Source organism: Passer domesticus, chromosome 2 (genome assembly GCF_036417665.1).
Source record: "Passer domesticus isolate bPasDom1 chromosome 2, bPasDom1.hap1, whole genome shotgun sequence".
Classification (NCBI taxonomy): domain Eukaryota; kingdom Metazoa; phylum Chordata; class Aves; order Passeriformes; family Passeridae; genus Passer; species Passer domesticus.
Window position 1 is genome coordinate 39776681 of NC_087475.1, and position 13694 is coordinate 39790374.

At 39.8% G+C, this 13694-nt stretch overlaps 2 long non-coding RNA genes across 11 annotated transcripts in view; both read right to left on the reverse strand.

The window, feature by feature from the left end:
* Nucleotides 1-1065, reverse strand: part of LOC135293788 (uncharacterized) — a 41875-nt gene extending 40810 nt beyond the window's left edge. For 7 of the 10 annotated variants that reach the window (XR_010355884.1, XR_010355883.1, XR_010355881.1 and 4 more), the window contains exon 1: nucleotides 833-1064. This is a non-coding gene — a long non-coding RNA (uncharacterized LOC135293788). Of the gene's footprint in view, nucleotides 1-832 lie in introns of all 10 variants that reach the window. The other 3 variants (XR_010355880.1, XR_010355882.1, XR_010355879.1) reach the window with 2 other exon arrangements.
* A 5064-nt stretch (nucleotides 1066-6129) lies between these two features.
* On the reverse strand, nucleotides 6130-9071 carry LOC135293790 (uncharacterized). The gene is made up of 3 exons (XR_010355888.1): nucleotides 8953-9071; nucleotides 8575-8642; nucleotides 6130-6217 (listed from the first exon to the last, which is right to left on the reverse strand). It is a non-coding gene; the product is annotated as an uncharacterized LOC135293790 (long non-coding RNA).
* Between the last annotated feature and the right edge of the window lie 4623 nt (nucleotides 9072-13694).

Genomic DNA, 13694 nt, shown 5'->3' on the forward strand with positions numbered 1-13694 from the left:
TGAAATGTGCACAATATCTTACTGAAATACAGGAGCAATATGAGAGGAGTCACTGTGGTTTTGCCCACCTGTCACTCTAACCCTAAGAGTTCCCTGCTTTTCATTTTCCCTCTGGGTTTTTCACTTCTCCAAACCACTGCTGCTCGACCTGCGACACTGACAGCGATGAGCAGGCTCTGCTCAGAGATCTGCATGCTCCCCAGGAATCTTGAAGTGAGGTAGCCAAGCCTCCAACAAGGAGCAGGGATTTTAATGGGAAAGGCAGTTGCTAAGGCATTTGGATTGTTTGGGTTTTTTTTTGGTTTCAACACACACGTATTCCAAAGTTTACTCTCTGGGTATTTAACCCACATGGGCAAGTAGTCATGCAAAGAGAGCCTATCAGTTCTATTGTGCATAAATTCTACTTGAGTGAATCTCAGAGCTCAAGCTGAGGGCCAGCTCGTATGCCTGGCAGAAAAAGACACTTAACTTCTGGCAGTGGAACAGTTATTTGTTTAAAAATCAATAATTTATAGGGGAAAGAGAGGCTGCATAAAACTAAGAGTAAGAAAAAAAATAGTAAAAGCTCTAATACAAATGCAGGAAATAAATCACTCTTCCCTCTTCTATGCTAGAAATTTAATTCAAAGGTTCTTACATCCAGCTTAATAGAAATAAACCACCAATTTTTTGGCTCCCTGTGGCATGCACGTACAAGTACTAAGTTCTTCTCCAAATGCCTCAGCAAGCAGTTGTTCTATGAGGGCAAAGAAGTAGGTGAACAAGGAAGTTTTAAGACTGAAGCATACTTTGAGACTAAGGGATCTGTTTTAATCTACATTGTGCTTGCCTTCATCTGATCTTGTCAGTAGCTCCATAGGAGAACTCTGCTTATTCACTGCAGTCTTATTTGGTCGGGTCAAACAATCAAACTTTCCCAGTTGAAGATCAGAGACAACAGCAGAGTGACCTGGTTTCAGGAGAGAAAGGTAAGGTGTCAGGAAATTAGTAGCAATGCCTGAGTTTCAGCATGGAAAGCTCCAGTTGGTGGTGATGTCACAGTTAGCTAGATAAATGGAATCTAGATCTCACAACAGCACTGCAAAGATTCTACCCATCCTACATTTCAGTAGAAAAATGTAGCAGAAGCTTCATGTGCAAAAAGTTTCCTTGCTTGTTCCCTCTTTGATAAAACTTTTCTTCATATAAACAACAATCCACCTTAGAGCTATTAGTGCTAGAAATTTGATTTTCAGAGTATTGTGCAATATTTGAAATTGCTTTGTACATCATAATATGAAATTAAATAGCACAAAATAATTAAAAATTGAGCAAAACTACAGGCACAGAAAATGCCAGCCAATTGTAAACAAATGACCCTGATTTCAGATAGCAGAAATATGTACAATTGCCTTCAGAAGGATCCATAGAGGGAAGGGAAGGTGGATGATGGTAGAAGGATAGCAGATAGTAGGCCTATGCCTTATGCCATCCTTGCATGAAACAAAAGGGGAAGATGTGAATAATAGGAAAAGCTAGGGCTTCCTGCACTATGTCTGCCCTAGGTAGAATTTCTTGACCCTTAATGTCTCCTCAAGATGCCTTAAGATCACAGAATAAACCAGACTGGAGAAGATGTCTGAGATCATCAGCCTATGACCAAACACCATCTTGTCAACTAGACCATGGCACTAAATGTCACATCCAGTCTTTATCCCTTAAATACCTCCACGGACAGTGATTCCATCACCTGCCTGGGCAGCCCATTTTAATGGGCTAATCTCTCTCTCTCTAATCTCTCTTTCTGTGAACAAATTCTTCCTAATGTCCAACGTAAGCTTTTCCTGCTGCATCTTGAGGCCATTTCCTCTTGTCACTTAAGAGGCTGATCCCCACCTGGCTACAAGTCCTGTCAGGTGTTTGTTTGTAGAGAGCAGTAAGTCTCCCTTGTGACTCCTTTTCTCCAGGCTAAACAACCCCAGCTCCTCAGCTGCTCCTTATAGGACTTGCTCCAGAGCCTTTTCCAGTTCAGTTGCCCTTCTCTGAACTCACTCCAGCACCTCAATGTCCCTCCTGAATTCAGGGGCACAGAACTGGACAGGGATTCAAGGTGTGGCCTCAGTGCTGAGTACAGGGGGATAATCACAGCCCTGGTCCTGCTGGCCACACTATTGCTGATACAGGCCAGGATCCCACTGGCCTTCTTGGCCACCTGGGCACACACCGGTTCATGGTCAGCCACTACTGACCAGCACCTCCAGGTCCTTTCCTGCCTGGCTGCTGTCCAGCCACTCTGACCCCAAACTGTACTGCTGCATGGGCTTGCTGTGGCCAAAGTGTAGGACCCAGCACTTTTTGAACCTCATGCTGTTGGTCTCAACCCATCCAGACAGCCTGTCCAGATCCCTCTGCAGAGTCTTCCTACCCTGCAGCAGATCAAAAGCTGACTCAATTTAGTGTTGCCCATGAATTTGTTAAGGGTAGACTCAATCCCTCATCCAGATCATCAATAAAGATATTAAACAGGACTGGCCCAACTGGGGAACACCACTGGTGACCAGATGCCAGCTGGATGCAGCACTGTTCCCCACCACTCTCTGGGCCTGACCATCCAGCCAGCTCTTAACTCAGCAAAGAGTGCTCCTGCCCAAACCATGGGCTGCCAGCTTTTCCAGGAATATGCCAGAGGACATTGTGCCAAATGCTTTGATGACAAGCAATGTCCAAAATATGTTATAAAGATGAAGATAATGCATGTCACATCTTACTTGAGCTAGAGCACTGTGCTAACCTGCTAAGTATGAAATAGGCACAGCCACATAATAAATCAAAACTTACTTTCTTTAACTCATCCAAGCAATCCCAAATAGCACTGGGAGATGCTGCCAGATGACACTGCTTCACAGAAACACAATGTTAGCTTCCACAGATCCTGAGCAGGTAAAACATTGCCTGCAAATGGTCAGACTCACACCCAAATATTGGTAAGTACTTGGGCATGTTCATACAAGCTAGCTTCAGGCTGTGCATTAAGACCAAAACAAAGAGAGATCTATGACTTTCAGAGCTGTTGTTGTGAGTATAGTCACCTGACTTCTCTTTGTCTGAAGCAAGTGTCTTCTGTTTGTAGTAAGATACTTGTGGTGGCACCAGTGGGGCAGGCACTATGCAGCATAAAAAGGGAAGCAAATAAAAATTCCCATTCAGAGGAAAAGAAAAGGATGCAAGATAATTATACAGAGAAACTCGTGGTTTTAATCATGGCCTGTGTTCCTCCGATGATATGAACGTAGAAGAGCTCTATAAAGCACCTGTTTATATTTCTGCAAATGGAAATTATTTCTTAGTGATTCAGCTTCTGTCCAGCAGTTCTGTCCAGATCTCACTCATGCACTCTAACAAAGGGTGACCTGGCAGTGAAGCAAATAGTGGTAAGCAAAGGATAATGGCCAAAGCAATCTGTGTTATATTTTGAGCTGCAAAAAAGATTTGGTGATTACTTGTAATACCAGCTTATGCTAATGCTACAGTAGCTCCTATGAGCACCAAAATCTTACAGATGCAAAAACTGTACAAGATCATCCTCAATTTCTTTTGGCAAAACTTGGAATCAAAAATAAAACAGAGAGAGACACACTATCTATGTATAGGGCCCAAGCGATGACTGCAGTGTTTAAATAGCCTATTTGTAATGAAATACATAAAGCTTACCCCAATTATCCATTAAACTAATGAATAATTAGCAACTAATTCTGTTCCTCTGTTCCTCTTGGAGAAAGTCACCTGATTCCAGCTATTAAGTTACATATAGCAGGACAGTTCTTAAGTTAGCTAGCAAATGTCAGTGCCAGGGGTGTACAAAGTATCGCTACCTCACAGTTAATGCAGTTTTATGGGAGTAGGCTTTATTTGTCATATCTGAAAAATAAAAATTGCAGCTGCATGAGCCCACATGAATATTCAAACTGTTAATGCATTAACACAAGTGACAGTACCAGATTGCAAAACTTAGCATAAAATCACAAATAACTAAATATGGTGTACAACATTCCTTCTCTGAGCAATCAAAAACCTTGCATAATATTATAGCACAGCTGGTTAGTAGCTCATGCCATGTAATTTAAGTCTCCTTAATAGATAAGAAGAACTTTGAAGCATTCTCTAATGAAATATCCTCTTGGTTCCAAGAGTACCAGGAATAAGTCCTCTCTTAGGTTTTCTCTGTTTCCAGGCTCATTGATTCATGACGGAGAAAGTAATGATTTCTGTACATTACTATAAGCATTTTCCCATTTAGCATACAATATAAAAAATGGGTAATATTCCATGCCCTTGAGCAGCTGTGCAATGTATGTTTTAGGTCAAACACTTGATAGTATGTGAGGATTCACAACAGAAAATTAATAGCTTCCATATTCAGAGCAGTGCAAAAGAAAGAGACAATAAAAGTTCCTCCATTATGGGAATTAGGCAAAACCAGCACACTTGACTTGTTGTGAGAGGTGATACTGTCCCAGAAACAACTTTATTACCTGTCATGTTGAGATCCAGAGCCATAAAAATCTCATTTCCCCTTGTAATTTCTGACATGCTCAATAGCCCTGGTAATTGAAGTACGCTCCTAGGACGTTTTTAGCAGGCTGAAATAGCTTACCAGCTAACTACTGGCAATTAAAATCAGTAATGTGAATGGAAAAAATAAATTAATTGATCAGCAGTATATATATATGAGTGGCAAATAACAAAAATAATGTTTTGTTGCAGAAGCAAAAATTTCAATACAAAAGGTGCAATATAATGTGTGCAGAAATAACAGGGTGCAGAAAGTATTCTTGAGACTGGACTCTGATATGTGTTCCCCATACATAAAATAAATAATGTGCATCTTCCAAGCATTCAGAAGTGAAAAAACTGCCTGGAGCCATGATAACAACTGAATGTTTCATTCTGTGAAGAACTAATATTTTCAGCAACAGTAACCAGCACTTTATGGAGATCAGATAAATCATTGCAATGAATATGAGCTAAAGAAGAACAGACAGTATGTTTTCTTAATTTATTCATTCATCTATTCATAATATACATTGATGCATTGATGTTAAGACATATAAAACATTAAAAGAAACAGACAGGTGTTTGGGGCTGTTGAGTTTTTGCTTTGTTTTGATCATTAAATTCTAACAAAAGAGCCAAGATTAAATTATGTACTTCCATTTGCAAAAATATGATATAAAAACATTCTGTTCTGATACAAAACATAAATGGCAAATTAATTGCTTCACCAAGCCATTGTGTAGACTCTTTGAAAAACATGTTGAAGACATACACTATTCATAGAATACCCCGGAGAACTATGTGTTATGCTTAAGTAATGACGAATTTTATGCTGGCCACTGCATTAGCAGTCAGTTAAGTATTTTCTTAGTTAGACCCTTGAGAATTTAGCAAGTAATTAATGATCATGAAAGATGAGAAGATTCATTATTGGCCATACACATCTTTCCAAGATATGTCATTATTCAGGCTTGTCATAAAGCAGCACCTATTGCATTAAAAACTTATTCATCAAGAACTATAGGCTTAAGAAACAAACTTACAAAGGGACTGGAACACTGAAATATGAAAGGCTGTAACACACACGTTTTGCAAGGCCATGACAGCCTTGAGGCAGTGTGTCTGCCTAGGTGGAGCTCCTCTGCCTTCACAGGAGCTCTACTTGAAGGGCAAGCCACCTCAAAACAAGAAACAAACAGGATTAGACATTGCAATCCAAATTACTTACAAGAGATGCTGAAGAGGATAATGAACCTAAGCATCCTCAGCAATATTCTAAATATAAATTGAAGCAAGAGCCTGAATTTAGGCGTGGATGCAATTTATAAACTGGAGCAGCTACAACAGAAGAAGCCGTCTCTACACTGCCACACAGGGTGTGACCTTGAGGACAAATTCAGTCTATTCATATTTACCACCCACCCACCTTGCTTGATCATATTAGGCAGACAAAACAGCTGGTACTCTTCCTACTAGCCCCAACGTCACATCCCTGAATTGAGATCACTTACATGGTAAATGAGAACACTGGGTATCAGGAAGATGCGGACACCACTATCTTCTCCCTCCCTCTCTCCCTCCTACTTCTCCTCCTCTGAAATAAACTTGTAATCTGAAAAGGTGTGCTGACTGATTCCATGATTCTGTCATTTTTACGTTTTGTTCTGTCTTGGTACACTTACTACACAAGAAAACAAAACAAATACAAAAACAAAACCACATTCTTAAAATGGTACAATAGGAAAAAAAAGAAAGTCTCCTTCTTGCACTACAAATAATTAAACAAACAAAAAACCTGAAAATATAAGAGAAGAGAGTAAAACCCTATAGGCAGCTATTTTCTTTAAATCGGCCAACATCTTTGGGAGTTTGAAGTGATAGTAATCTGCAAAAGACTATTCTTTTGGAAGGTAATTCCTCCCATACATACAAAGCTACACAAAATGAAATTTGGCAGTGCAAGTAAAAGACTATTTGAAGCCAGGGAAATGATGCCTGGAGAAGTACATTTTTTGCTTCCTCTGTTGCTGTCATGCTGGTTCTTGAAAATCTGGGCCATCATTCAACCTGTAGGTTCTGCTGTGCTGTTTCACAGAGAACCACTTGGGTTCTGTGAGAGCTGATCCAGTTTTAGCCAAGTGCACATAGTGTTTGACAAAGAGCAATAAATCTCTGAGCTGCTTGTCTACTGTTTGATCTCTTTGATTAACTTTATATGATAAAGGTGATGTTTAGGAAAAACAGTTCTGAAGAAATCAGCTCAGTCTAGAAAACAAATTTATGTTACCTTTCAGTCACATCAAAGAAAAACTGGCACAGAGCTAATAACAGTCAACTTCACAGAAACATCCTGACAGTCTGATTTAAAATGGAGAAGATCGTGAGCCAGCTTCTCTAGAGAGATAAAAATATTTTCTCTTGAAAATTGAGGCACTGATTTGAGGCAGTCTCCATAACCTGTCTAGATGCCATGTGTTCATTTGATGACCCAGGCACAAACATAAAGAAATTCATAACAACCACCAGGTATTTAGAAACACATGGCAAGCAACTTACTTGGTTGCTCACATTTTTCAGCATATACTCACAATCTTATGTATGTTGTCTTCACCAGAGTGCTCACTGAGCTAATAATCTGTTCCTATAGGCAGCATCACTGATGGAAAAAGATCTAAACAAAGGGTCCACACACAATGCCATAAATAAGGATGAGAGGAGCAGCCCTAAAGCCATTCTTGCGAGAGGTGAAGCCAGGGAGCAGAAGTTGGGGCTGAGCCAACAGCTGAGCAGAGCCCAGACTGAGCTGTCCCCAGTGAGCACCATCCCACAGGGCCTCAGTACAGAGGCCAGAGCCAGGAACCAGGAGCAGGGTCCATGGACAGACAAGGTGAGCAATAAGCCAGAACTCACAGTGGGACTTAGGGTCAGGACTAAGTGCCCACAGCTGAGGCAAAATAGGGCTCCTGGACCATGGGGAGGATGATGCAGAGGTGGGGATTTCAGGTGTGGATGCTCAGGGCAGTTAGGTCCTTCCAGAACCACCCTAGTGTCACTGGAGTCGTGACTTTGAGAAAAATAAATTTTCTTGGTAGCTTCCAGTTTTCTGCTGTTTCTTGCCAAGAGGCCAGTGTACTTACAGGAAAGTAACATTTTTCATACAAAGCATAAAAATTAAAAACAGAGTCCAGTTCATGTGTTCTTGTAAAGTCTGATAAATTAGAGACACGTGACCAGATTCTTTGCTTTTTTAAACCTCATTAATTGCCATATCTATAATTAAAATTTACATATAGAAAATTAGGGAAATCCTACCACTAATTTCCATCAACAAGCTTATATACACTTAAGTGTTTTATTGTTAGAGGTACCCTTAGTATAGACCAAGATGACCAAGATTTTAGGAGGAACCAGCAGAAGCTTGAGCAGTCATTGGCCCAAAGAAGGGCATGGACTCTAGAAGGAAGATTTTGGTTACAATAAGAGAGAGAAGATGACCTGTTTAATCTTTCCTTTTCCTTCCTAAATTCTATATTCCTTTTTGTCTGTAAGTGAGTGAAAAAATACTTTAACATGGCATGTTTGTTGGCTTCCTGAAAAAAAATTGTTATGCATAATATCTGTGTTTGACTTGCCTACTGGTCTGGAACACAGGCAGTAGATTACCCTGCTATGTTCTAGAAATCTCTTTCCCTGATATTTTGCTTACCATTTGCTGCCTGAATTATTTACAGCCTTTCTGTTGTACGGATTAGCAAAGACCCTGCCTATCTTGTCAAAACCAAGATCTCTAAATCCATGTTACAGCCTTACTTTTGGCTCAAGCCTCTGTCAGGGTCACACAGACTCAAGGGCCTTCACCACTTATCTACTTTGTCAAATGTATTTCATTATTTCCATTCTGACAAGACAAATTAATAAGCCATTGTTCAGATTATTTTTACCATCTTTTTGATCAATAACTATGTTCAATGTGGACATTCATTGCCAGCCAGAGATGGGATAATTACAATAGCAATATAAGTGTTTTTAATAAATTACCTTGCAAACGGGAGTAATCTTGAGAACAGAATTAGGAAACCATTTTCTTCTCATTCCAGGGAACATGCCTGTGTTGTATGCCAAAAAGGAAAAAAATGAAACAGTACAAAGCCAGACTCTTAAACTATCATTTTATTAAAAGAAATTACAAGAGTGCATAAGATGTAGACCACAAAAGGGGACCGGAAAAAATGATTTGTGAAAAATTAATTCTTTTCATCATCCTGTAGCTGCATGAAGCAGTATATTTTAATTGGCTGGATACAAGAACCTGTATTTTGCCTCTTTTCCTACTCCCCTTTTAACTGCAGTGTTAGCCTTCTTGTATGAGACCAAAGATGGCAGGGTACCAGCACAGTGATGAAGGAAATACCTTACCATACATGTAGTGTGGGACTTCAGGCAGGGGGCTGAGTCTCACCAGAATGAAAGGGAGAGGGCAGAATAATGTTTTTGTATTGCAAGTTATCCAGGAAGAATTCTCACCTACAAGGTCTGTGAATTAACACCACAAGGACCATTATGAGGGCAGAGAAAACCTAAAATAAACAAAAATTAAAGCATAGGAAACTACTGGCTCCCTAAGGAAAGAAAAATCCAAGACATAAGAAAAAACATTCTGTCTTTTTAGGAGAGGGACCTTTCCACCAACTAAAACTAAATACAACCCCTTTTTCATAATCAAGAAGTGGAGACACAAGTAAACAAATGTGTTACAAATGTGTTACACTTAAGCAAGATTTATTGGCAAGAGCTCTGTACTGTGAGGAGGCCTGAACCTCTGATCCAGAGCAAGGATCATGATTTCTCTGTGGAAAGTGGAGAGTGAGAATGTTCCAAGTCCTGACAACTGTAGTTTGATTGAAAAAAACATTGGAATAAATGATGTTATATCCAATTTTTCCTAAACCTCTATTTTAGGAAATACAGAAGTATGTTTCCTGATTAATATAATGTAAAAAGTTAATAGTTAAATATTTAAGTCAATGTACATTTTAAGTCTTCCAGGTCTCAGCATCAGCCAGCCACTGAGATACAAAGCAGCATTTCTGACCAGCCTTTCTGAGCAACAGACCACAGATAGGTCATATTTTTAAGACATCCTTTATCATTAAAAATTATCATTTTGCCATAATTCTCATAAATACTTCTTTTATTAGTGACAATAAAGTACTGTAGGGAACATTAAAGGAGATGCCAGGATATTTATAGTACTGTGAATGTGAGAACCAGAAAGGTGAAGGGCACCACAGAGGGAATGGCACAGGAACTTGCAGAGATGTGCATGCTCCAAGTGGAAGGGATGAAGGGTGCAAAGCTATACAAAATATTTCATTTTAATTTGTCCAACTACTCAGTGAACAACTTTATCTGTAAACAGCAAAGACAGATTTAGAAGTTCTCTCAGAAATTGTCTGCTATCCATTAGCAGGTGAAATACAACATCAATGTTCTTTTATATCTATTTTACTTTAAATTCAGATAGCTTCTGATATCAATTGTTATATGCAAAGGATGAGTTTGCTGTTAAAGAAATACTCTAACCCCATGCTGAAATTCCCAGCTGCCGCACCACTGATTTTCTGTTTCCAGTAAAGAGGCAGCCATGCTTCCCTAGTTAGGAATTAATTTAAATTTCACCTTTTCCCTGGTGTAGATGGAAGAAAACATGTTGGCATAAGAACTTGTCTAAAATGAAATATAATCAATGAGATTAATTCATCTAAGTTTCCTTGCCTGCAAACCACAGCATAGTTAAGGTGGAGGTTTACATTACATCAGACCCTTATTAGCCAAGCCTGATCCAGGTCAAAGTCATTCAAAATTAAGCCTTACTGCAGGTAGTTTAAAAACCCAAAAATAATGCTTGGCAAAACAATGGAAAGGAAAGGAAAGGAAAGGAAAGGAAAGGAAAGGAAAGGAAAGGAAAGGAAAGGAAAGGAAAGGAAAGGAAAGGAAAGGAAAGGAAAGGAAAGGAAAGGAAAGGAAAGGAAAGGAAAGGAAAGGAAAGGAAAGGAAAGGAAAGGAAAGGAAAGGAAAGGAAAGGAAAGGAAAGGAAAGGAAAGGAAAGGAAAGGAAAGGAAAGGAAAGGCATTTGGAATAAATTACAATAATTTTTTTTACAATTTCCTTCATTGGAATAGGAAGAAGTAAAAAAAGGACCTAAGGTAACAAAAAAATTTTACAAACCCAAATGAGATGTTTTATCTCCCTTTATTCTTTAGCATATTTCTAATGTTATTTCTACTTTTAGTCAAAATAAATCAAGATATATTTTGTTAAATGCAGTAGTGAAGCGTGATTTTAGAACACAATTGAAAGAGCACTTTGAAAACATCAGAAAAAAGCCTTTTCATTTTTCAGAACAATCACCATTTCACAAACATTTTCAATGGGATCAAAACTGCAATTTTCCTGTAAAAGTACTGTTCACCTAAAAATGTCCCTGACCTGCACCCTTGGGCACTGTTACACCAGGCTGGAGAGTGGGAGCTTTGCTGAGCCTTCCACAGGGAAAAAGTGGACATCACCTGTGAGCTCTTCCACCCTGAGGAACAGACAGTGAAGGGATTTAGCTCTAGACCATGTCTGTACTGGAGGGCTGAGGTAGCACAACCTGCCCCTGACCATGTATGTCTACACAAGCAAGTGTGTGTGTGTGTGTGTCTCCGTGTCTGTGTGTGTGTGTGTTTGTGAGTGTGTGTGGGCATGTGGACACCTCCCACACACCCACACAGAGAAACCATAGCTACACATACATATACACTTGCTACTGCTTTAACCTCAATTACAGCCAAGAGCATGACACAAGGATGTGGAGGCAGGAAACACAGCAATATCTCAGAAAATAAAAGTCCTCTCCACTACCAACAGACACAGCAGAAGTAGATTATCTAGCATGGGTTTCCATGGTAAACTAAATTAATGAAAAATGCCTAGTTTCTGAATTGCATCACTGGAGAGCAATTGTAATGGAAGTAACAATGAGATATGTGGGTGATAATATTCTTCCTCCTCAATGTAGCAGAATGGGAGGAACATATCCCTGGTGTGCAGTAAATGCCAATACATGTAGCCAAAGCGTTTATTGTTTTGAAGCCCTCAGGAAATTTGGGTAAAAACTGAAGCCAATTTTTCTATTGGATCATTCACTGAAATGAATGTTCATTATAACACAGAGAAATGAAACAATGCAAGGCCATTTTAAATTTAAATATATTTTAGCAAGTAGAGCAAGGACGGCTGCATTATTCTCTCGGCAGGGTGTGAGCTGCTGTATCAGTAAGCATCTGTTCTTTGTAATTCCTCCAGTCAGAATCCGATGATTTAGTAAATATGCAAAGAGCTGTACTTCTGAAAATTAACATTTTTCCTGAGGTGTTTGTTTCTAGTTCCTATACAGCAGATGGCACTGGTGGAATAAGAAGTTATGATGTGTGACCACTTGTAGAAGCCCTTCAGCAGGCCCAGTCAGGTTTTGAATGCCTGCAAAAATGGGCACCCAACAAACTGCTTGGGCAAACAGTCCCTACGTTTTACAAGTCTTACCACCCAGGAAATTAGTGTTTTCTTATGCCTAAATGGAATTTGCTCTGTTTCAATTTGCGTCCATTTTCTCTTGTCACTGTCTACACTAAAGAGCCTGGAGCTCCTTTCCTTGCACCTTCCAAGTATTTATGTAAGTTGATAAGACCTGCACCTGAGTCTTTTCCAGGTGGAGCAGTCACAGTTCTCTCAGCTTCTTCTCACATGAGTCAGGTGCTCCAACCCCATAATCTTTGAGATTTTTTGCTGGACTAACTCCAGCATGTCTGTATGTCTCTTGTACAGAGGAGCCCAGAACTGGACCCAGATGCTAACTAGAGGGGAAAGATTACCTACTCTGATATGCTGGCAGTGTTTTTCCTAACACAGCCCAGGGCGATTTTGGCTGTCTTTGCTGCAAGAACATATTGTCTGTGAAGATCCCCAAGTCCTTTTCTGCAAAGAACTTTGCATTTACCTCTGCTGAATGTCATGAGATTCCTGATTCTGCCGCCTGTTGAGGTTCCTACGAACTGGTAGAACAACCATCACATCTAATAACCAATCCTCCAAGATTTTTACCATCTGCAAATCTGCTGAGGCCGCACTCTGTCCCACATCCAGGCTATCAATGTTAATGTTAAACAACACTGGTCCCAGTACCAGTGGTGGTACACAGCCCTTCTCAAGGCAGACACTGTGCTGCTGACCACAGCCCTTGAAGACTGATATTTAAGCCCGGTTTCAGGCCACCTTATTTTTCCTTTATCTAGGCTGTATTTCATCATTTTTTTCTGCAAGGCTTTTACAGGAGACAGGTTTGAAAGCCTTGCTAACCTCAAGATCCGCTACTCTTCTCCTTGCCCTCCAAGCCAGTCATGGAATCATAGAAGGCTTTTAGGATTATGATGTATAATTTCCCCTTCATCAATCCTTGCTACCTAAACCAAGTCAGTTTCTTGTCCTTGTTACATTAGGCAAAGCTTTCCAGGATTAGCTGCTCCAACACCTTTTCAGGGATTGGGATGAGGTCATCCAGCCTGCAGTTCCTTGGATTTTCCTTCTTTCCCATGGCTTAAATTGGGCAAAATAAATTACACCTTTCTTCTGGATTAATGCACATACTCCTTCCCTCCATGCTTAGGTGCAACATCTCAAAATTAAAACAAAGCACATTATTTTGTTTTGAATATATTTTTCTGTTTTCACCATTTGTGAAGCTCCAAAGTGTTACTAAAGGAGAATTCAATATCTTACACTACTGAGAGAATGCTGGGGTTCTGGTACAGTTCCAAATGACCACAGCTGCAAGAAATGCAATGAGTATTTTAGAAGAAATCTCCTGTAGCAGCTTCAGAAAGGTTGTGGTTTATCAGGTAGGCACATGGTCTTCCCTGGGATGACACTTATTTTGTTGCCATTGTCCTGATAATGACTGCCATTGGCCAAATGCTTCCAGGAAAAGGCTACCAAAATCAAGGAAAAATCCTTTGACTGAAGTCCAAATTGACTGCTGAGTCAAAAATGTACATGCAATGCCCTCACAAGACTGTGTTTTGGAGGGACTTGAAGTCATTCAAGGTAGAAAGACAGAA